Raw genomic sequence first — 22,868 nt, forward strand, 5'->3', positions numbered from 1 at the left:
ACTAGGAGCTCGATGGGGAGGAGCAGGTGGCCCGAGTGTCCATGAGGCGGTCGTTGAGGCTCAGGGCCTCATTCCGGCCTCAGTCACCTTTCCACTGTCACATGTGGGAGCCGGGAAAGAAGCTCCACCGTGAGCTGGATGGCGACCATGAATGCAGCATCAGCCTGGAGGAGGCTGTGGGCTGGCCCGCTCGCCAGGGTTGTGGCCCTCGCCGGACCCCTCCCCCCTTGCACCCCTCACACCCCCCTCTCCCCTCGCACCACCACCCCACTCTCCACTTCCTCTCCCTCCATGAAATTGCACAGTTTACTTATTAGGGCCCCTACTCAGGCATAGGGGCTAACAACCCCACTGCCCTGTGGGCATTTCGGGAGAGAGCAAGGCTAAGGGAGTAAACCCTAACAAAAAATCTGGAGCGGAACCCCTATGGCGGTCATGTGTCACCTTTGGCATGTTTCCGGCAGTTCCTGCAGCCTTACCGATGTTGATTGAGGGATAAATATTTGGCCGGGACACCGGCGATAACTCCCCTGCACTTCTATATGTTCACCTGAGATGTCTCATCCAAAAGTCAGCACCTCCAACAATGCAGCACTGGGAATGTCAACCTCGATTATTGTGTTCACATTCTGGACTGGGACATGAACACACAACTTTGTGATTTAATTGCTAGAGTTCAACCAACTGAGCCAAATTGACCCAAGCAATTGGCACTGGCCCTCAACTTACTTTCAGCAATTGTTCTCATCTTTCTTTATCAATGGATGAACTTTAGTATATTTTCCTGACATTTCTCCCAGCTATTTCAGTGTTTCAATTCAATGCTGAAACAGCAGCAAGAGGAATTTCAGACAGATTGTGTTAAGCTTTGGGCTGCTCGCATTCCACAACATTATCCCAGGACCCTGATGTCTTTATTTGATGACACAAAGCAGAGAATGAGGGAAATTCAGTGTGTTCCAGAATTGCAATTGCCAATATACATAATAGCCCAGGTGCAGACGTAAACTTTCCCTAATCTCCTTCAACAACACACCCTGACTTCAGAGCACCCTCTTAGTGCACTAGTCTGCCATTTCCATTTAGCACAACCTGCAATTTGTGTTGAATAATGATCATGGACACACCTGCTGGGAAATAGGTTAAGATCGCCCCAGACTCCATGATTTCATGTGAGATCCTAATCACCTGGATGCACAGCAAGATTCCATCCCATCAGTCTGAGCTGATCTGAACCCGAGCTACGGAGTGAAAAGAACAGTATTCCTTATAGATAACATCACCCAACTCTCTCCTGATAGATAATTGCAAATATTTTCTGTTGTAAAGTGGATAATGTCAAAATAGCTCACTTCCTGTTGCAGTTAATGATAGTTTTTGATTAGTAAACACTCTGTCATTATAATATCATTGCCCCGGGCCTCAGTAGAATATTTCCATAAATTATTTTACAGCTAGGAAAGAGAATGTTTGCTGTCAGGCTCTGGCTTAGGAACATTCCAGTATTGTTATATAGCATTAAAATTTGAACTAAATAGTGATAGATTCTTTTCCCTGGTTAGTGAGATGGTAATGAGGGGACATCAAGCCATGATGACTGGATAAAAAGGACGGTTAGGAAAACATTTCTTTGCACAGAGGCTGGTTGGAAATGGCTGACACTCCAGTGCAGTACTGAGGAAGTGCTGCACTGTCAGAGAGTCATAGAAGGAGGCCATTTGGCCCATTGTGTCTGTACTGGCTGAAAAAGAGTGATCCAGCTCAATCCCACTTTCCAGCTCTTGATCCGTAACCCTGGAGGTTCCAGCACTTCCAGTGCATAATCCAAGTATTTTTCAAATGCGGAGAGGGTTTCTGCCTCTCCCACCCTTTCAGACAGTGAGTTCCAGACCCCCACCACCCTTTGGATGAAAAGAAAATTCTCTTCAACTCTCCTCTGTTCCTTCTACCCATTATTTTATTCCTGCAGTGCATTCCTGACAACATCCTCGTAAATCTCTTCTGTACCCTCTCTAGTGCGTTCACATCATTCCTTTAATATAGTGGCTAGAATTGTACACAGTGCTATCGGTGCATCTTAACGAGTGCTGGCACAACCTCCCTGCTCTTATGTGCTATGCCATGGCTAAGAGGTGCCATCTTTTGAATGAAACTGAGGCCTCGTTTGCCCTCTTGGGTGGACAGAAAGGGCGCTAGAATCATGGAGTCACTTATGGCACAGAAGGAGGCCATTCGGCCCATTGGGTCCATGTTCAACAAGAGCAAGGGATTTCTTCTCTGTGCCCTGGTCAATATTTATCCCTCAACCAACACCTAAAAACAGATAACCTGGTCATTTATTTCATGGCTCTCTGTGGGATCTTGCTGTGTGCATACTGACTGCCGTAGTTTCCTACATTACAACGGTGCCTACACTTCAAACAGTTTTGGCTGTAAAGAGTCAATCAATGACTTCAAGAGGAAGTTGGGTGTCTCACTTGAGGGAAATAAACCTGCAGGGTTAGGAGGATCAAGCGGGGGAGTGGGACTGACTGGCTAGCTCCTTGGAAAGCCAGTATGGATTCGATGGGCCAAATGGCCTCCTTCTGCGCTGTAAATGACTATAAAGAGCTTTTGGATACCCTGAGGTCATGAAAGGTGCTATAGAAATGCAAGTCTTTCTTTTCTTTTAGAGAATGTGGAATTCTCTGTCATGCCTTGGGAAGCAGAGACTGTAAGTTCTTCGAAAAGGGAATTGTTTGCTTGAGAAGGAAGACTATTAAAGGTTATGTGGAGGAAGAAACCTGGAGGTACAGACTCAATGGGCTGACCGGCCTGTTTCTGTGTGCAATGTTTTATAAAATAGTAGATGTTCTTTGGCCTCCTGATGTAGAACCAATTTCCATCTCACATGGGCACTGTTAAGGATGTTCCTGTTTTCTGGGATGTTTATCCTTCTTTCCCTCATGCTGCCTTATTCCTATAATCGCTGTTCCTGTTGCCAACACGCTTTTAGAGCCCAAGTTTGGTATCTCCTGTATGCCATGTTTTGTCTTTTCAGGTATTGGCCTTGGTTCAATGGGTAGCACTCCTGCGTCGGAGACTATAGGTCATTGCATCAAGTCCACTCCAGAGAAATGACCACTTAATCTAGGCTGACACTCCAGTGCAGTACTGAGGGAGAACTGCACTGTCAAAACTTCAATCTTTCAGATAAAACTTTAAACTGAGATCCGGTCTGCCCTCACAGTCGAAAGATCCCTTGGCACTGTTGGAAGAAGAGTGGGAGATTTCCTGGTGTCTTTGATAATCTATCTCAATGCAGTATGTGGGAGCTTGCTGTGCGCAAACTGGCTGCTGCATTTTCTACATTACAACAGAGACTGTACCTCAAGAGTACATAACATACTGTAAAGTGCTTTGGGGCGTCCTGCAGTCACGAAGGGCGCTATAGAAATGCAAGTTCTTTCTTGCGTTGGACTGGATTGTATATTACCTGGGGTGATTTCCTCGAACAAAATCTTAGAGGAGGACAGAGCACTGGTGAACACATCTGAGTGACACAAATTCGGAGGCTGTGTGAGTGTAGACACCCAGTGGGTGAAATGCAGACATTTGTCCCTTAGTGATTTTTCTACCTCTGCTTTTCCCCTCTCAGGCTGGGGCTTCGGTTCCACGGGCTGTAGATTCCCTGGGATATTTTACTGCGTTAAAGGCGCTATATAAATGCAAGTTGTCCTGGTTGTTATTATTTCTCCTTGCGGCTCAAACTGCTGGTTTGGCTGAGATTGGTAGCCCGGTGTGCTGGATTATGATGGCATTGTACCAATTCTTTGCTCAGTAAATTGGCACACCAATGGTGGTCACTGTGCCCCGAACAGGGTTTGGGTTCAATTTTCCTGGCAAAGTCAAAGCTGCAATAAACAATAACAACAGGAACAATCAGAATATGTGAAACCTCTTCAGCATGGAAAAAGTCTTCATGAGGAGGGAAAAAAGGGAGAAAAGAAAGAAAGGCTTGCATTTATATAGCGCCCGTCACCTCAGGATGTCTGAAAATGCTTTACAACCTATGAAGCACTTTCTGTTTGAAGTGTAGTCACTTGTTGTAATAATGGACTGTGACCCTTGAACATTTCGGTTAAAGGACCCCTTTTCAAATGGATTAGTAATCACATTCCCTCCATCTAAATTGTAATACTCTGCCATACTCTTAAAGTGGAGGTGCTGCAAGTAATGAATATTTCAATAAAGCTTTGCAGAAAACAGGTATTTACTTACAGATTAAGCAATCTTCCTGCCTCCCTTGGTGTTCTTCCACCTGCACTCCGCTCCTGGGGAAGACATCTCGCTCACTCTGTGCTGTACCTGAGACTGCTGCTTCATGACTTCATGCCAAGCCTCCCCACCTGCACACCCCCCCCTCCCACCCCCCACCCACCACCTCCGGCTACTCACCTGAAAGGCCGTCCCCAATTGAAAAGCACTTGTGGACCTGCTGGAAAGTCTCTACGGACCCCAGCGGCAGCCAATTTGCAGGCAGCAAGATCCCACAAACAGCAACGCAATAATGACCAGATCAACTTTTAGTTAATGTTGAGGAATAAATGTTGGCCAGAACACCAGGAAGAACTCGCCTGCACTTCTTCAGATCGTGCCATGGGATCTCTCACATCCACCTGAGAGGGCAGACGGGGCCTCGGATTAACATCTCATCCGAAAGATGGAAAGAAAAGTGCAGGCTCTCCTCCTCTAAGACGCTCCTTCAACCCCACCTTTCTGACCAAGCTGTTGCTCACTTATCCTAATACCTCCTTATGTGGCCTGGCAAATATTGTCTGATAATACTGCTCTGAAGAGATGCTATTGGTCAATCCTGAACACATTTGTGTGTCTTTGCAAAAAATTGATCATAATTTTCTGCGTTTGTAACCATTATAATCTCACCTTCGACTTCTCCTCCCCTTTCCCCTTTCTTTGGTATGTGCTTCTCATGTGTATTAATTACAAGAGTTGCCTTCAGGCAGTCATTGTGCAGTTCAGACACAGTCTGATGAGTGTGGGAATGTGGACAATTGCATTTCTCACTCACCTTTACAACTAGAGTTATTCAGCTCAAAGTGCCTTTACATTGCTGGAGTGCAGCAGACTGGAGAAATGTGGTGCTCCCATATTTGACTGCATTCCTCGGTACCCAGCTCATCTAAAACGCCACTGTCCACTGCCGAGGACAATTGGGTGGTCACCTGCCCAAAAGGAAGCCTCCAGCTGGCAGTGGGGTCACAACTGGCAGATTTTGAGCCCGCTGGCGATGAGGGGCAAAACCCGCTGCAGGAAGGGCAGATCCCCGGGCATCAGGACGGCACAGGAGAGGAAAGAAGGACAGGAAGGCAACCGAGGCCAAAACCCTCAACACAGGGTCGACCGCCGAAGACGGAGCTACCTGGAGATGATCGAGAACCAGTGCCGCAGGAGACTGCGACTCTCCAGGCAGATGGTCGCAGACATTTGTGCCTTCGTCACCGAAGAGCTCGCGCCTCACACCTCTGGTCACCGTGGCCTGCCAGTGGCTGTCAAAGTCACTGTTACTTGAGTTTCTTTGCTTCTGGCTCCTTCCAAGGATCAGCTGAGGACCTTAATGACATCTCAAAAACGACTGCACACTACTACATCTCACTGATGCTCTCTTTGCCAGAGCTGGACAGTACATTCATTTAATGACAGACCAGGCTGATTCAGATCTTCACTCCAACTCCCAAAGTGCTCCCAAAGTGCATGGATGGATCCTCAGGGACAAAGGATATCCCTTGAAGAGATGGCTACTGATCCCTCTACGAGAGCCCCTGACAGAGGCACAGAGGCGATACAACCAATGACACCCGGTCACTAGGACAACCATTGAGCAGGCCATTGGGCTTCTGAAGATGCGATTCTGGTGCCTGGACCGGTCGGGTGGTGCCCTCCAATACCCTCCTGCAAAGGTCTCGGTCATTGTGGTGGTCTGCTGTGCTCTCCATTATGTGGCCCTCCAGACAGGTGTGGAACTTGAGGACAATGAGGCCCTGGAAGGTGAAAACTCATCGGGGGAAAAGCAGGAGCAGTCAGTGAGGGGAGGAGGAGGAGGGAGTTGATGCTCAACAGAGAGGTGCCCTAGCGGCACGATGACGAGGCCTTCTTCTGCCACCTTCCTGGAGGAAGATGTCCCTCCTCTCCTTTACGGCCTCCAGCATTAGATCCAGGTTGGCATCGATGAAGCAATGGGGCAGCCCTGCCCTGGTGCCAGGCCTCCGGCTCCCCCGTAACATTGCTTCCTTCTGGTGCAGTGGAATGCTTTGGCACAAACCGCAGATCTCTCCCTCAGGACAACCAGCAATCTCAGAGATGGCTGCAGTGGGGAGTCCAAATCAGTTCCACACTTCATCTGCCCTCTGTGGTGAAAATTCAGCCCCACTTGTACGTACACTGAGTCTCTGTATTACACAGCAGAACCTAGTACACAGTGGAATTGCAGACTCAGAACATTGCGGGTTCAAATCCTACAGCAGGACTTGTGTTTCTTATCCAGGTTGGCACTTTGGTGCAGAACTGAGGGAGTGCTGCACTGTCAGAGGTGCTGTCTTCCAAATTAAAATTTAAGTGGAGTTTCTGGTTACGGTATTTAATATGAATATTATTTGAGGAGGAGTGGGAAGTTGCTGGTGGCCTGGCCGATATTCATCCTTCAGCCAGAACCAGCAAAACTGATCGACGGATCAATTGTCTCATTAAATAAAAACAGAACATGCTGCAAATGCTCAGCAGATCTGGCAGCATCTGTGATGAGAGAGAAACAGAGTTAACGTTTCATCAGAACTGGAAAAAGTTAGAGATTCAACAAGTTTAAGCAAATGCTGAAATAGGGAAAGGGGAAAGAACAGAAAGGCAGGTCTGTGATATGATAGAAGGTGTTCAAAAGGAGGTGTTTTAACAGATCAACATACAAATTAGGAGCAGGAATAGGCCACTCAGCCCCTCGAGCCTGCTCCACCATTCAATAAGATCATGGCTGTTTTGATAGTAAATAAGGAGAAACTGTTTTCACTGGCAGGAAGGTGGGTAAGTAGAAAACACTGATTTAAGACAATTGGCAAAAGAACCAGGGGATATGAGAATTTTTTATATTATGCAGTGAGTTATGATCTGGAACGCACTGCCTGAAAGGATGGTGGAAGTTGATTCAATAATAACTTTCAAAAGAGATTTGGATAAATACTTGACAAATTTGCAGAGCTACGGGAAAAGAGAAAGGAAATGGGACTAACTGAATAACTCTTTCAAAGAGCTGGTATAGGCATGATGGGCCGAATGTCCTCCTTCTGTGCTGTATAATTTTGTTAAGAGTCAGTAAATGACAGCACAGATGATGTTACAAGGCAAAAGGGGGTGATAATAGGAGAAGTAAAGAAACAAAAGATGGGTCTCGAGGAAATAAAAAGAGAAAGTGCTGGAAATACTCAGCAGGTCAGGCAGCATCTGTGGAGAGAGAAACAGAGTTAACGTTTCAGGCCAGTGATGAAAGGTCACAGACCTGAAACGTTAACTCTGCTTCTCTCTCCACAGATGCTGCCTGGCCTGCTGAGTATTTCCAGCACTTTCTCTTTTTATTTCAGATTTCCAGCAGTATTTTACTTTTATTATGGGTCTCGAGGAGCTGTAAATGACAGCAGCAGAACCATTGCTAGCCCCTGTCTCTGAAAACATGGAAGCAGTGGTTACGATCTGAAATTGTTGAGCTCAATGTTGAATCCAGAAGGCTGTAAAGTGCCCAGTTCAAAGAGGAGGTGCTGTTCCGCAAGTTCTTGTGGGCTCTTGCTGTTTCATTTTCCTACCTAACAGTCACCCCAAAGTAAAGTATTTCATCGAGTGAAGCTGAGGTGTTTTGACAATGTGATAAATACCCTCCATTGATAAAAGCATTTCATCCGTTGAACAGATTCCTGTGACATGTTGTCGATCCTGGATTTTGGACCCAGATACCTGTCAATCAGATAAAAATGGGTTGCATAAGCTTAATGTTATCTGCAAAACCTTTCCAAAACAGGCTTTGGTGAGTGACATGAGGACTCAAACAATACAGTTGAGTTAGTGCACATACAGATACCTGCTCCCAACTCGCGCTCCCCAAGGAGAAAGGGAGTCAAAACATCAGGGGCCAGGTATCATGTGAAGCCTTCGATGCTCGCACAATGGGCAAAACAACGGCAGCTGCGTGATTCCAATCTGTCACACTCGGATAAACGTGGCTACACCTCATTCCAGATATAGCGCTCGGGATAAACATTCCTTTCACTCCTAAAGCCGTGAAATTGCATTTGAAATGGGCTCAGGTACCAACAGGATCAGTCAAAACATTCCGCAAATACGCCCGTGACTGACGTACCTATAGATGGATTAATCAGATTACATGGAGGGGGCGTGTCGACCGAATAATGTAAACAAAGGAAGAAAGAAGAAAATTCTATAACACCTTTCTGACCTCAGTATGTCTTAAAGTGCTTTACAGCTAATGAAGTAGATGTGAAGTGTGGTCACTGTCATAATGTAGGAAATGCAGCAATCAATTTGCGCACAGCAAGCTCCCACAAACAGCAATGAGATAAGGGCCAGATCATCTGTTTTCTAATGAGGTTGGTTGAGGGATAAATATTGCACCAGCACACTGGGACATCTCCAAGGGGCAAGAAAGTGCTTTCACCTCCCTGTCTCACGCTTATGAGGATCTTCACGCTCACCAAACAAAAATCTAGCAGAGTCAGTGCTGATGGAGGCAGGGAGAGGGGGCGTGAGATCCTGGGATAAACACTGGGATCACCCCTCCAAGGAATTCTGACCCCTGAGCATCTGTCGACCAGTTAACTGTAGGAGGGCAATAAGCCCTGAATCTGTCCTAGCTAATTGCCCACACTCGGGCATCTTTTAGCCCAGCGATGCTCTTTAAATTCAAATTGAAAAGGCAAAATAAACTCCTTTCTGTACAGTGAGATTTGGTGATGTAAAAATCGTGGCATCATTAAAAAATGGAATAAAGCTATTAAAGGAACTGTTCCTTTAAATAAATGGTGTTTTCACTGGTGCTGTTAGCCAGAGAGTTTGCTAAAGTTCATATTGACCTGTCCCTGTGCCCTGTTACAGATGGATGGCTGAATCTGAGACTGATGTTTAATCCTGATGGAAGCAAATTCTTGGCAAACAGCCTGACAGGTGTTGCAAAACTCCATTCTCCTCTTCATGATCAAGTTACAGGTAAATGTCTCTTTCCCTGTTCTTCTTACTCTGAAGGGGCAGCAAAGGCATTAATTAAGAAAACTTTAATCCACCATGTGGGTTTATGCATAATTGTTTATTTATGTGTTTGGACAACGTCTGCTCTAAGCTTTCAGTTACTAATGTGCTTCCTACAATTTTGACGTCTCTCTCTCTCTCTCACATTTCCATATTCATAGAGTCATAGACTGTTACAGCACAGAAGGAGGCTATTCAACCCATTGTGCCTGTGCTGGCTCTTTGGGCCCTAATGTTCCATTATCTCTCTTTTCTCCCATGGACTTTCATGTGCGTGTGTGCGTGCCCATGTGCGTGTGTGCGTGCCCATGTGCGTGTGTGCGTACCCATATGCGTGTGCATGTACTCGTGCGCTTTCTTCAATATTGATGTCTCTCACACTTCTGTATTGTTCCATTATGCCTCTTTTCTCCTGTAGACATTCACGTGTGTGCATGTGCACATGTGTGTGGTAATGGCATAGCAACACATTGATGATTGTGAGTCCCAGATTTGCACAGCTCTTCACCCTTACTATTGATTCCATAAGGCCCATACTTACCAATGGTCAAGTTTCAGATGACATTGCTGAGAGACATTCTAACACTGAAGTCCAATGGGGTGACCTTGTTGCAAGCGCAGATAATCTCGGCCTGGTGGTCCACTCACAACACACACCTCCAACTCATTGTTTTTGCCTATATCCTTTAAAAAGATGCTTGCCCATGGTGGGCATGTAGACAGCAGCTACCAGATCCTAACCAAGCTGATGTCAGGACACTCAATGTTCTGGGAACATTTTGTCCTTTCATACCGTTCATATTTAACTCTTGTGACTGTGGTCAGCTGTGGCTTAGTGGCTATTATTCATGCTCCAGGGTTAGGTTGTGCGTTCAAAGCCCACCCCCCAGACACTTAAATGCACAAATCTAATCTGACATTCCACATGTTGGAAACCTGTCTTTCAGATGAGACATTAAACCGAATCCTAGCTTTCCTCTCAGGTGGATGCAGGGAAAGGTCGCATAGCGGTTATGTTACTGGGCTAGTACTCCAGAGGACCAGACTGATGTTCCCAAGACACGAGTTCAAATTCCACGACAGCAACGGGGGAATTTAAATTCAGTTAATACATAAATCTGGAATTAAAAATAAAGCTGGTATCAGTAATGTTGACCATGGAACTCCCAGATTGTTGTAAAAATCCATCTAGTTCACTAATGTCCTTTAGGGGAGGAAATCTGCTGTCCTTATCAGTCTGGCCTATAGGTGATTCCAGACCCACAGCAATGTGGTTGACTCTTAACTGCCCTCTGAAATGGCCAAGCTAGACAATTAGGGATAAGCACACGTGGTGCCCTATTCTGTGACTGAATAGAAAAAAATAAAGATCTCATGGCATTATTTCAAAGAAGAGATGGTGAGTTCTGGCAGATGTTCTGACTGACAATCATCCCTCAACTAACATCACAAAAACAAAAGATCAGGTCATTTATCATGTTGCTGTGTGTAAATTGGCTGTTGCGATTCCTATGTGACAACAGCGACTACACTTCCAAAGAACTTCATTGGCTGGAAAGCACTTTGGGACATTCTGAGATTGTGAAAGGCATGACATAAATACAAGTCTTTCTTTTTCTTTCTGTTCTTCAGGAGAGTTGTATCTTGATGCCTGATGGATTGTTGTCCCAAAATTAGGGCTGTCCACGCCCCATGATGCCAACTGACAGAGCACATTACAATGCAAAATGCCTTTATTGCACCTCCACCTTCAATCTGCAGCTGCGAAATCCCTATCTCTGTACAAACGTCGGTACATTTCATTTCACCAAATTCAGTTGCTCATCTAAATTTTCAGGGGGCAGCTTATGCCCTACATTTCTCATGCCCCCATTTCCCATTGCTTGGCCAAGTATCTCCATGCAGTCCCCAACTAAAGTTAGATGAGGTAAAGTTTCAGCACCAATGGACCAAACTTCCCCACTTTGCAAAATGATGCCTTTTGGAAAGGCTGAGGGAATATTAGGATCTGTTGGCCATAGAAGTGTAACATGATCTCCTACCTTGGGTGAACCTGTTTCCCTTTTCTTCAGCTAGCGTAACACTTTTTATACTGGTTTGTCCAAACCGACAGGCATTGAGACCCCCCCACAACCTCATCCACGTAACTTGTGCAAAATATTTGTCAAGAGAGCATGACGAAAGGAGGGGATGGATATTTCTGGCTCAACCTATGCATTCACCCAGCAACACGCAGATATCCACAAACTGAAGATGTGTACACACTGACACACACGCTTCCACACAGTGAATATTTGTACACATTGCCACACACACTTCCACACACTGAAGATTTGTACACATTGCCACACACACTTCCACACACTGAAGATTTGTACACACTGACACACACACACACGTCCACACAGTGAAGATTTGTACACACTGACACACACGCTTCCACACAGTGAATATTTGTACACACTGACACACACACTTCCACACACTGAAGATTTGTACACACTGACACACACACACACACATCCACACGGTGAAGATTTGTACACACTGACACACACACTTCCACACAGTGAATATTTGTAGACACTGACACACACACACACGTCCACACAGTGAAGATTTGTACACACTGACACACACACACATCTAGGCATTGCAGATTTGTACACACTGACACACACTTCCACACAGTGAAGGTTTGTACACACTGACACACACACATCTAGGCATTGCAGATTTGTACACACTGACACACACTTCCACACAGTGAATATTTGTACACACTGCCACACACACTTCCACACACTGAAGATTTGTACACACTGACACACACACACACGTCCACACAGTGAAGATTTGTAGACACTAACACACACACACACGTCCACACAGTGAAGATTTGTACACACTGACACACACACACACTTCCACACAGTGAAGATTTGTACACACCGAAACACACACACATCCACACACTGAAGATTTGTACACACTGACACACACACAGTTCCACACAGTGAAGATTTGTACACACAGAAACACACACACATCCACACACTGAAGATTTGTACACACTGACACACACACACTTCCACACAGTGAAGATTTGTACACACCGAAACACACACACATCCACACACTGAAGATTTGTACACACTGATACACACACACACATCCACAGAGTGAAGATGTGTACACACTGACACATCCACACACTGAAGATTTGTACACACTGACACATACACACATCCACACAGTGAAGATTTGTACACACTGACATGCACATGCTTCCACACACTGGAGATTTGTCCTCACTGATACACACATAATTCCGCGAGTGAATATTTGTACACACTGACACATGCACACATCTCGGCGTTGCAGACTTGTACACACTGACACACACACTTCCATACATTGAAGATGTGTACACACTGACACACATATCCACACAGTGAAGATTTGTACACACTGACGCACACTTCCACACAGTGAAGATTTGTACGTACTGACGCACACTTCCACACGGTGAAGATTTGTACACACTGATACAGACACATCCACACAGTGAAGATTTGTACACACTGATACACACGCATCCACACAGTGAAGATGTGTACACGCTCAGACACACACATCTACAAATTGAAGATTTGTGCACCCCGACACACACACATCTGCACATGAAAGATGTACCCATACAGATTACATCCATTTTGCATATTTTTTATGTCATTCAATACGCAAATGGTTATGCAAATCTGCTGACTCTGGTAATTCACTGGTAAAACTTCCCGAGACCATTATCAAGAACAACTCACTCTCCATTGGTGTATAAGTGTTGTAACTCTCGACATGGAATGTCGAGGTCACATGGTCAATATTAACACATATAGTGATGTACACGTGTTTACATGTCACAGTAGAATTCTGATAATAATGTTAGATCAGAACTCGTAAACAATGTTAAATCCAAACAGAAGCACTCATTGTTTCCCACATTGACCAGGTTTGTTCTATCATTGTTGAACGTGCAGATATTCAGTTTAGTCCCCCCTTATTCATCTCTACATATCTCAACCACACATCATTTAGTGTCACTTGTACCAAAAGGTGGAAGCAGAACATGCTCATGATGGAGTTGAACAGGATGTTATCTTGATTTGGGTAGAGCCAGTAGGCCTTGTTACATGTTTGGACAGGGAATGGAATTCATCATGTATTGTAAGCAAGTTGGGTTTGGCTCCAGAACTCCCTGATTTTATAGTTGGACTGGTTTTACTGATCCATGTCTCAAGCTTACACACACCCTCATCAAACAGGAGTGCAGTGTTCACAGACACAAATACACTCTCAGATGTAGATGCAAATATTCCCTCACCCTCCACCTGCAGATAGATTCACACACTCCCTCCTACACACACATATACTATGCGGCTTCGTTAGCAGAATCTCATTATGCTGCCCCAGAATAGTGCAGGGTTCTGGCACACCCTGAGCAAGTGAGACCTCGAGCACCCACATACATGCTATTATGGTTAAACCCAATGGTTTAATGAAAGCTACTCCTACACACCCACACAAACCCCTGATAAGCGGCATTTACGTTATAGCTTTCCTTAATGGAATCACATCTGGCTCTAGCCTATAAGGGATGTGAGAAATCCCTGTTGCCTATGGAGGCTCATTTTAAAGGATTGGCTTTCCACTGCCTCTGCAGACAGAAGCACACGGGCAGAAACATAAGTGTTTCCATTCAGAAGCTTGAATGAGAGCTTCAGAGGTCAGTTAAGAGTCAACCACATTGCTGTGGGTCTGGAGTCACATGTAGGCCAGACCAGGTAAGGACGGCAGATTTCCTTCCCTAAAGGGCATTAGTGAACCAGGTGGATTTTTACACAATCTGACAGCTTCACGGTCACTTCTACTGATACCAGTTCTATATTTCATGACTTTTAAAACTGACTCCAGATTCTCAAACCATCATAGTGGGATTGATTACTTTCCTAGAAGATATTGAAATAAAAAGGACAGATTGGGAATCTGAACTAAGAGCAGGAAATGTTGGGAAACATTGCAGGTCAGTCAACAGCTGTCAAGCAATAAAGACCTGTTTTGACTGTTCTCGATGTGTATCCTTCATCAGAGCTGTGCCGCTTAAGAACATTAACCTGACTTTTCTCTTTACAAATTACTTTAAATGTTGTGCTTTAAAGCATGGTGTACTCATAACAAGTTTAACAAGAAAGGAGTCTAAGGCAGTAGATATTGGCTGCATATAGTGACACCACTCTTCCTGGCCAGTCGAGACGATTGGGTAATTCCCCTGTCAATCACACCTGGGGACCACATCTATAAGGGACTGCGATTGACTTTATGCACATAATTTTTATTGTCATGAGTTCTGTTTACTATAGTTGATAGAGATTGATTAAATAGATACTGTAGACTGTTTGCTGTAGTGTGCTATTTTAATAGACTTTGCTGTAAAATAGACTATTTGCTGTAACACCACTCTGCCTCCAATTGATTGGCTGACAGAGGTGTTGGTAGACATTCTGGGAGGTCTTCAAGATACTAATGACTTTGATACTAATGATAATGGGGGCTTTAATGTTGTTTATCTGTACACTGCAAAAACAAGCCTGTCGTAGTAAATAAAATCTTTTCTCATGTCTTGTATTGGAAAGTCTTTTATCCTATTTTCTGTCTCTGAGTGACATAACACACAGAAATAGAATGCAGAGCAGTCAGGTTTCTTGAAGGAAATCTGTAAGGACTTTCACCAAAACTAAGAGAGCAGAAGCAACTTGATTTCAGTAAGTCAACATACTCAAGTCAAACAAGGTAACCAACTCATGTAATGAAATGTGGCGAGTTCTTTATTTTGTATTATTATGCAATACTAAGTGAATCCGATGAGTACGATTGCTCTGTGGGTTCACCTCACTGTGAAAGAAAGCATCTTATTGATTCATATCAGCCCCCATTTCACCAGGTAGTTTCTTGGCGAGCAATAATACATGTGTGGAAGAACTCAAGGGGATGCTATTTTATAACCCCTGAGACAACTGACAATTGTGCCAGTCAAGGTGGAATGGATGGACAAGGGGTGCAAAAGAGGTCAAAGCCAAAAGAGCAGAAGGAGGAGAAGCCATTGCAGGAGATGTGTTGATGATGTTGGGGTAGGTAGATGCGAAATCAGGAAGGGAGAGTGATATGGAGCTGGTTGACAGAGGAGCAACAGTGTAGAAAAAGAGTCGGAAACCCATGGCTTCTTAATGTCTCTCTTGCGGATCCAAACCTTTATAAGCCAGTTCTTATTTTCTTGAAAAAGTCTGGAAATATTGTCGAGAGACTGTCAACTCTACGAACTAGAGGGCATCACAATTTTCCTGTGGGAATCAAAGGTTAATAATTATGTTAAACTTCATGGTTTCAAATGATTTTCTTAACGATAAAAAGCATCATGGAGTCTGAGGAGCCAGTTAGAGGCCTGAGGTCCAGGCTGCTCTCGGGTGCCAGCCTGTCAGCCGTCCCTCTGTAGGTCTCGCCCCTGCCCACAGCAGTGCCCCCAGGGCCCAACACAGCGCCCTCTGACTCGAGGCTGCCACCATCATCCTCAGTCCGATACTGTGGCCCAGTTTGTTGCTAAGGCAACGGTGCTTATTGTCGGCGTGGCGCATGTGCAGAGTCTTTCTGTAACTGTATGACGTGATGGGAGGCAGCCACCCAGGAGCAAGAGAGGCATCTGTCAGTCAATGGAGCTGCAGTCATTGCATTTTTAGAACTCCTTTTAAATGCAAAATCTGCAACATTTTGAAATATAAACATAAAATAACTTGGGAAAGAAAAAAGTGTAAATGCAATAATCTCAAATAAAGATGTACAAAGGGGGAAAAACTACAAATATAACAATCTGAAATTAAAAGCAGAAATGTAAACCTGACATAAGGTCTGATGGTCAGGGTCTGGCACTATTCGAGGCCAATAATCTTCCTGACCTTGGATATAAAATGAGCAAAATGCTTGAATGTAACTTTTTTAACACACAGTCTGCTGGATATATGGAATGGACCACCAAGAGCGACCGCAGGGCCTGATAATAAAATCTAATTCGCGAAAGTTGTCAAAGTCCCTGTAGCAGGAGTGAGTGGCACCTCAGAACTGACAACCTAAAGTCTTACTGACAAATTTAAAATGAAATTTTTTTATTGTGAAGTCTATTATAAAAACAAAGGCCAAAAAACATTCTTTCATTTTTCTAAGTAAGTTAGTTATAGATGTTTTATTCCGAGCAGAAAATTGTTGTTTTTGGTCATTTTAATAATTTTTTGTTTTGTGGCTCCAGTTTGTACTTTTGGCAAATTTCTTAAAAAAGGCTCTTCAGGTAAAAAAGGTCACCGAGCCCTGGTTTTGAAAGTTGATTGGTCAGCTGTATGAATCATTGCAGGGAGTTTGAGATGGACAAGGAGAGAGAGCATGCTACTCTTACCTTCACATTTTACCTCTCTCATCCTTCATACACTGCGGATGCATACACTTCAGCGCAATACTGAGGGAGTGCCACACTGTCAGAGGTGCTGACTTTCAGATGAGACATTAAACTACCCCCTCAGGTGGATGTGAAAAAATCCCATGGCACGCATTCAAAAAATAGCAGGGGAGTCCTGGGCCAACATGTATCCATCAACCAGCATCGCTGAGCACAGATTAATTGATTCATATCAAATTTCTGTTTGTGGGACCTTGCCATAGAAACATAGAAAATAGGAGCAGGAGCAGGCCATTTGGCCCTTCAAGCCTGTTCCACCATTCATTATGATCATGGATGATCATCTAACTCAGTAGCCTGTTCCCGCTTTCGCCCCATACCCTTTGATCCCTTTAAACCCAAGAGCTGTATCTAACTCCTTCTTGAAAACATACAATGTTTTAGCCTCAACTGCTTTCTGTGGTAGCAAATTCCACAGGCTCACCACTCTCTGGGTGAAGAAATTTCTCCTCATCTCAGTCCTGAAAGGTTTACCCCGTATCCTTAGACTATGACCCCTGGTTCTGGACTCCCCCACCATCGGGAACATCCTTCCTGCATCTACCCTGTCAAGTCCTGTTAGAATTTTTTGCCACCTGCAAATTAGCTGCTGTGCTTCCCTACAATATTGACTACATCTCAAAAAGTACTTCATTGGTTGTAAAGCACTTCGGGATGTACTGAGGTTGTGAAAGGGGTTATATAAATACAAGTCTTTCTTTCACCAGTCTGAGAATTCAGAGAATCAAATGTGCTATTTGTTTATTGACTGATGTTTAAATTGGTAGCCATAGCATCTTGAACTGCACTGAACCTCTTGGGTAGAGGGCACAGAGCTCCTGTCAACAATAGTAAGTTACAAATAAGGGTTATTTGTAATTACATGACACAAACCAAGGGATTGTTGAAGCTATTGAGTTTCATTACAGTCGTAGCAGTGAAAGCCATGGTGTACTTGATCAGCTTACAATTACATCACTGGTGGTTTCAACATCTCTTGGCAGTCCAACCAGATCTGCCCCTGTCTGCGCCTTGATTCAATAATCATCTACTTAGATACCTTTTGTCTGAGAGCTCTGAGGTGCGAGCAGGACCTGCAGCTCTAGGAAACAATTACTGGCTCACGTCACCATTGTCACAGCTAAAGTATTCCTGGTGAATGCCAAGTCATTCTGTGTGGGAATCAAAGGTGAGCTGTGCTGAATGGCTTCTTGTGCTAATGCACCAATGAACGGCCCAATCAAGTCCCCTCTGTTGCTTTACATTTTTCCTCCTCTTTTCCCCCTTCCCACCTTCTATTTCTGAAGCTGTTGAGTTAAAGGCCACTGTACCAAGTAACCATTCTTCAAGTGCAAGCTCAGAGCTCAGTGTGTCAGCAAGCTGGGTGACTTGGAGAGATTGGAGCCAAAGCCCAACCCTTTCCTCATCTTCACCTCCACATTTGCACCCTGATTGGGGAATGGCCAATTTTACTAAGCTGAGATGCGATGTGGCAAAAGTGGACTGGAAACAGCTACTTGAGGCAAAATCAGCATCAGAGCAGTGGGAGGAAGTCAAGGAGGAGATAAAGAGGGTTCCGAACAAATGTTTCCGCAAAGTAAAAAGGTGGGACTCCCACATCGAGACTCAAACCCACCCTCCCCGACCACCACCACACCCCCACACCCCTCCACCCCAACCCGGATGTCAAAGAGCATGTAGAGTAGGATAAGGCAAAAAAAAAAGGGAAGCTTATACAAAAGCAAAATACTGAGGATGCTGAAAATCTGCAACAAAAACAAAGTGCTGGAAATACTCAGCAGGTCAGGCAACATCTGTGGAGAGAAAAACAGAGTTAACGTTTCAGGTCGATGGCCTGTTGTGAAAGGGAAGCTTATGTCAGGTACCAAGAGCTCAATACTGCACAAAGCCTAGTGGAGAATAGAAAGTGCAGGGGTGAAATTATGAAGGAAGTTAGGAAAGCAAAGAGAGAGCATGAAAAAATATTGGTGAGTAAAATCAAGGAAAACCCAAAGATGTTTTATAAATACACAAAGAGCTAGAGGATAACTAAGGAAAGAGTAGGGTCTATTAGAGACCATTAAGGGAACCTGTATGTAGAGGCTGAAGATGTGGGCATGGTTCTTCACAAAAGAGGAGGAACGATGCAGAGGTTGTAGTTAAGGAGGAGGACTGTGAAATATTGGATGGGATAAACATAGTGAGAGAGGAAATATTAAGGGGTTTAGCATCTTTGGAAGTAGATAAATTACCAGGCTGGATGAAATGTATCCTAGGCTGCTAGGAGAAGCAAGGGAAGAAATAGCGGAGGCTCTAACCATTATTTTCCAATCCTCTCTGACTGCAGGCGAGGTGCCAGAGGACAAGAGGACTGCCAACATGGTATCATTGTTTATAAAGGGAGAAAGGGATAGACTGAGTGATTGCAGGTTAGTCAGCCTAACCTCAGTGGTGAGAAAATTATTAGAACAATTTCTGAGGGACAGTATAAATCGTTATTTAGAAAGGCACGGATTAATCAAGGTCAGGCAGCATGGATTTGTTAAGGGAAGGTCATGTCTGACTGACTTGATTGAATTTTATGAGGAGGTAACAAGGGGATTTGATGAGGGTAGCGTGTCTGAGGTAGCCTACATGAATTTTAGCAAGGTTTTTGACAAGATCCCACATGGCATACTGGTCAGAAAATTAATAGCCCATGGGATCCAAGGGAAAGTGTCAAGTTGGATCCATCATTGCCTCAGTGGTAGGAAGCAAATGGCCAATGGGTGTTTTTGTGACTGGAAAGCTGTTTCTAGTGGGGTTCCACAGGGCTCACTGCTGGATCCCTTGTTTTCTAACAATGAGTTAGACTTAAATCTAGCAGGCAGATAATAAAAAAAATTGGCCTTGTGGTTGATGGTGAGGAAGAAAGCTATAAACTGCAGGAAGTTATCATTGGTTTGGTCAGTTGCGCAGAAAAGTGGCAAATGGAATTCAATCTGGAGAAGTGTAAGGTAATGCATTTGGGGAGGGCAAACAGGGCAAGGGAATACACAATAAATGGGAGGATACTGAGAACTAGAGAGGGTACAGAAGAGATTGAGAAGGATGTAGCCAGGACTAGGGAATTTTTGCTATGAGGAAAGATTGGATAGGCTAGGATTGTTTTTTTTAAGAGACATTTATGGCACTCAGCCCATCGAGTCCATACCAGCTCACCACGGAGCTATCCATTCAGTCCCTCTCCCCCACTCGATCCCCGTAACCATGCAAGTCAATTTCCTTCAAGTCGCCATCCAATTTACTTTTGAAATCATTGATTGTCTCACTTCCACCACCCTAGTGGGCAGCGAGTTCCAGGTCATTACCAATCTCTGAATTGTGTATAACCTAACAATTTATCCAGTCGCTGGTGAATATGGTAGGGAGCTCTCAGCTTCACTCTCTCTCCCTCATATATTTCATTTTCATATTTTGGGCAAGTTCTCATTCATCAAGATAAGCCAAGTTACAGTAGGGTATACAGCATGGGTTAGCTACAGAGTTAAAAGGCTCCATTTACACTGTCCCCATCAAACACTCCGGAAATAAACATTCTTTGGAACAGAGGAGGCTGAGCAGAGATTTAATTGAGGTATACAAAATTATGAGGAGCCTAAGTAGAGTGGAAAGGAAGGACGTACTTTCTTTAGCAGAGTGGCCAATAAACAGGGATTACAAATTTAAAGTAATTGATGGAAGGATTAGAGGTTAGTTGAGGAGGATTTATTTTTTTACCCAGAGGGTGGTGGGGATCTGGAACTCACTGCCTGATAGGGTCATAGATACAGAAATCTTCATCACATTTAAAAATACATTTGATTTTGATTTAGAGATACAGCACTGAAACAGGCCCTTCGGCCCACCGAGTCTGTGCCGACCATTAACCGCCCATTTATACTAATCCTACACTAATCCCATATTCCTACCACATCCTTACCTGTCCCGATATTCCCCTACCACCTACCTATACTAGTGGCAATTTATAATGGCCAATTCACCTATCAACCTGCAAGTCTTTTGGCTGTGGGAGGAAACCGGAGCACCCGGAGGAAACCCACGCAGACACAGGGAGAACTTGCAAACTCCACACAGGCAGTACCCGGAATTGAACCCGGGTCACTGGAGCTGTGAGGTTGCGGTGCTAACCACTGCGCCACTGTGCCGCCCCTAATACTTGGCTATGTACTTGAGGTGATGTAACCTACTGGGCTATGGACCAAGAGTTGGAAAGTGGGATTAGACTGAATAGCTGTTTTTCATCTGACACAGACATAATAATCATAAAGTCGTTCAGCATAGAAACAGGCCCTTCAGCCCACCGCGTCCATGCCGACCATAATGCCTATCTATACTAATCCCACCTGCCTGCATTAATTCCATATCCCTCTATGCCTTGCTCATTCAAGTACCTGTCCAGATGCCTCTTAAATGTCCCTGATGTTCCTGCCTCCACCAACTCCTCAGGCAGATCATTCCAGATACCCACTATTATTTGTGAAAAATTTATCCCTTTGATCCCCTTTAAACCTCCTCCCTCTCACCTTAAATCTATGCCCTCTAGGTTTACTCACCCCTACCATGGGGAACAGACTCTGGCTATCTACCCTATCTATGCCTCTCATAATTTTCTATACCCCTATCATGTCCCCTCTCAGCCTCCTTCGCTCCAGGGAAAACAGACCCAGCCTATCCAATCTCTCTTTATAACTCAAGCCCTCCAAACCAGGCAACATCCTTGTGGATCTTTTCTGCACCCTCTCTAGCTTAATCACATCTTTCCTGTAGTGCAGCGACCAGAACTGCACACAGTACTCCAAATGCGGCCTAACCAACGTTATGCACAACTGTAATGGGCCGAATGGCCTCTTTCTGTGTTATGTTTCTAGGTTTCTTCAATGCTTTAAGAGACACCCGTAATCTGGGTGCGATCAAATTGTGCAGACGTTTGGGCCTGAGAGAGTTATGTGTGTAACGACAAGATGCCTAAGTCTGTGTGATCTTTTATGACTGTTTAAATCCTCCAATTGTGCTTGCTTGGGGGATGGGGTTGAGGTCTCTCAAATTTTCAGGCTTTGTAGATAACCAAGACACATTTCTGCTCGTTTAATTGCAATTTTTTGAACATTTATTTAAATAATTTATCCTCTCTGAGCACTGCATTTTTTATGGTATCAATAATAAGTCCCATTAAAAATTGAAGGGCTACATTTGCTGACAGCGCAACCATTAGGTGGCGCAGTACTAGCACATGTGCAAATGCAGCCTCTTCTACTGAAATGTCACTGTCTGTGATATTCAGGCAGCTGCCAGGATTAAAGATGGCGCTGCTGAATTTATCACAGAAAAACAACCTCAACCCAAAGATCCCCTCTATCGGTCCCTCCTGTGCCCGTCTTCTCACCGGTGGCTCCCCGTTGCCTTCCCTTAAGCCCTCACTACAGCCTCGCCATTTTCCCCCCTCTCTCAGCCGCTCGCTCCAGACCTTGCCACTACTCCCTACCCCCCTACCTCTCCCCTCGGCCGATTGTTCCCCGCTCCTTGCTTCCCACCACCACCCCCCCCATCACCACCCTGCTCTCTGGCCGCTCAGTCCCTGTTCTCCACCCCCCCCCCCTCCCAGCCTCTAGCTCCTTGCCGCGCCACTTCCCTCCTCTTGGCCACTTGCTCCTATGTTGCCCTGTCACCCCTCGCAGCCGCCTTGCTTCTTCGGGTGGCACATGGAGAACGTTCGAACGTGGGCGAAAGTGGCTGAGAGGAGGGAAGTGGCACAGCCTGGAGCTGGCATCTGGAGGAGGGGGGGTGGGAAGCAGGGAGTGGGGTGGTGGGGGGAAACGAGGAGTGGGGAACAATCAACTGAGGGGAGTGGCGGGGAGCAGTGGCGAGGTTTGGAGCGAGTGGCTGGGGGCGGGGGCGGTGGGGGGAGGAGAAAGCGTGGAGGCCCGGATCCGAGGGAGGAGAGCAGCCAGTGGGGCAGGAGAGAATAGCTGAGTGGGGGAAGCGAGTAGCAGGG

Source organism: Heterodontus francisci, chromosome 25 (assembly GCF_036365525.1).
Source record: "Heterodontus francisci isolate sHetFra1 chromosome 25, sHetFra1.hap1, whole genome shotgun sequence".
Classification (NCBI taxonomy): domain Eukaryota; kingdom Metazoa; phylum Chordata; class Chondrichthyes; order Heterodontiformes; family Heterodontidae; genus Heterodontus; species Heterodontus francisci.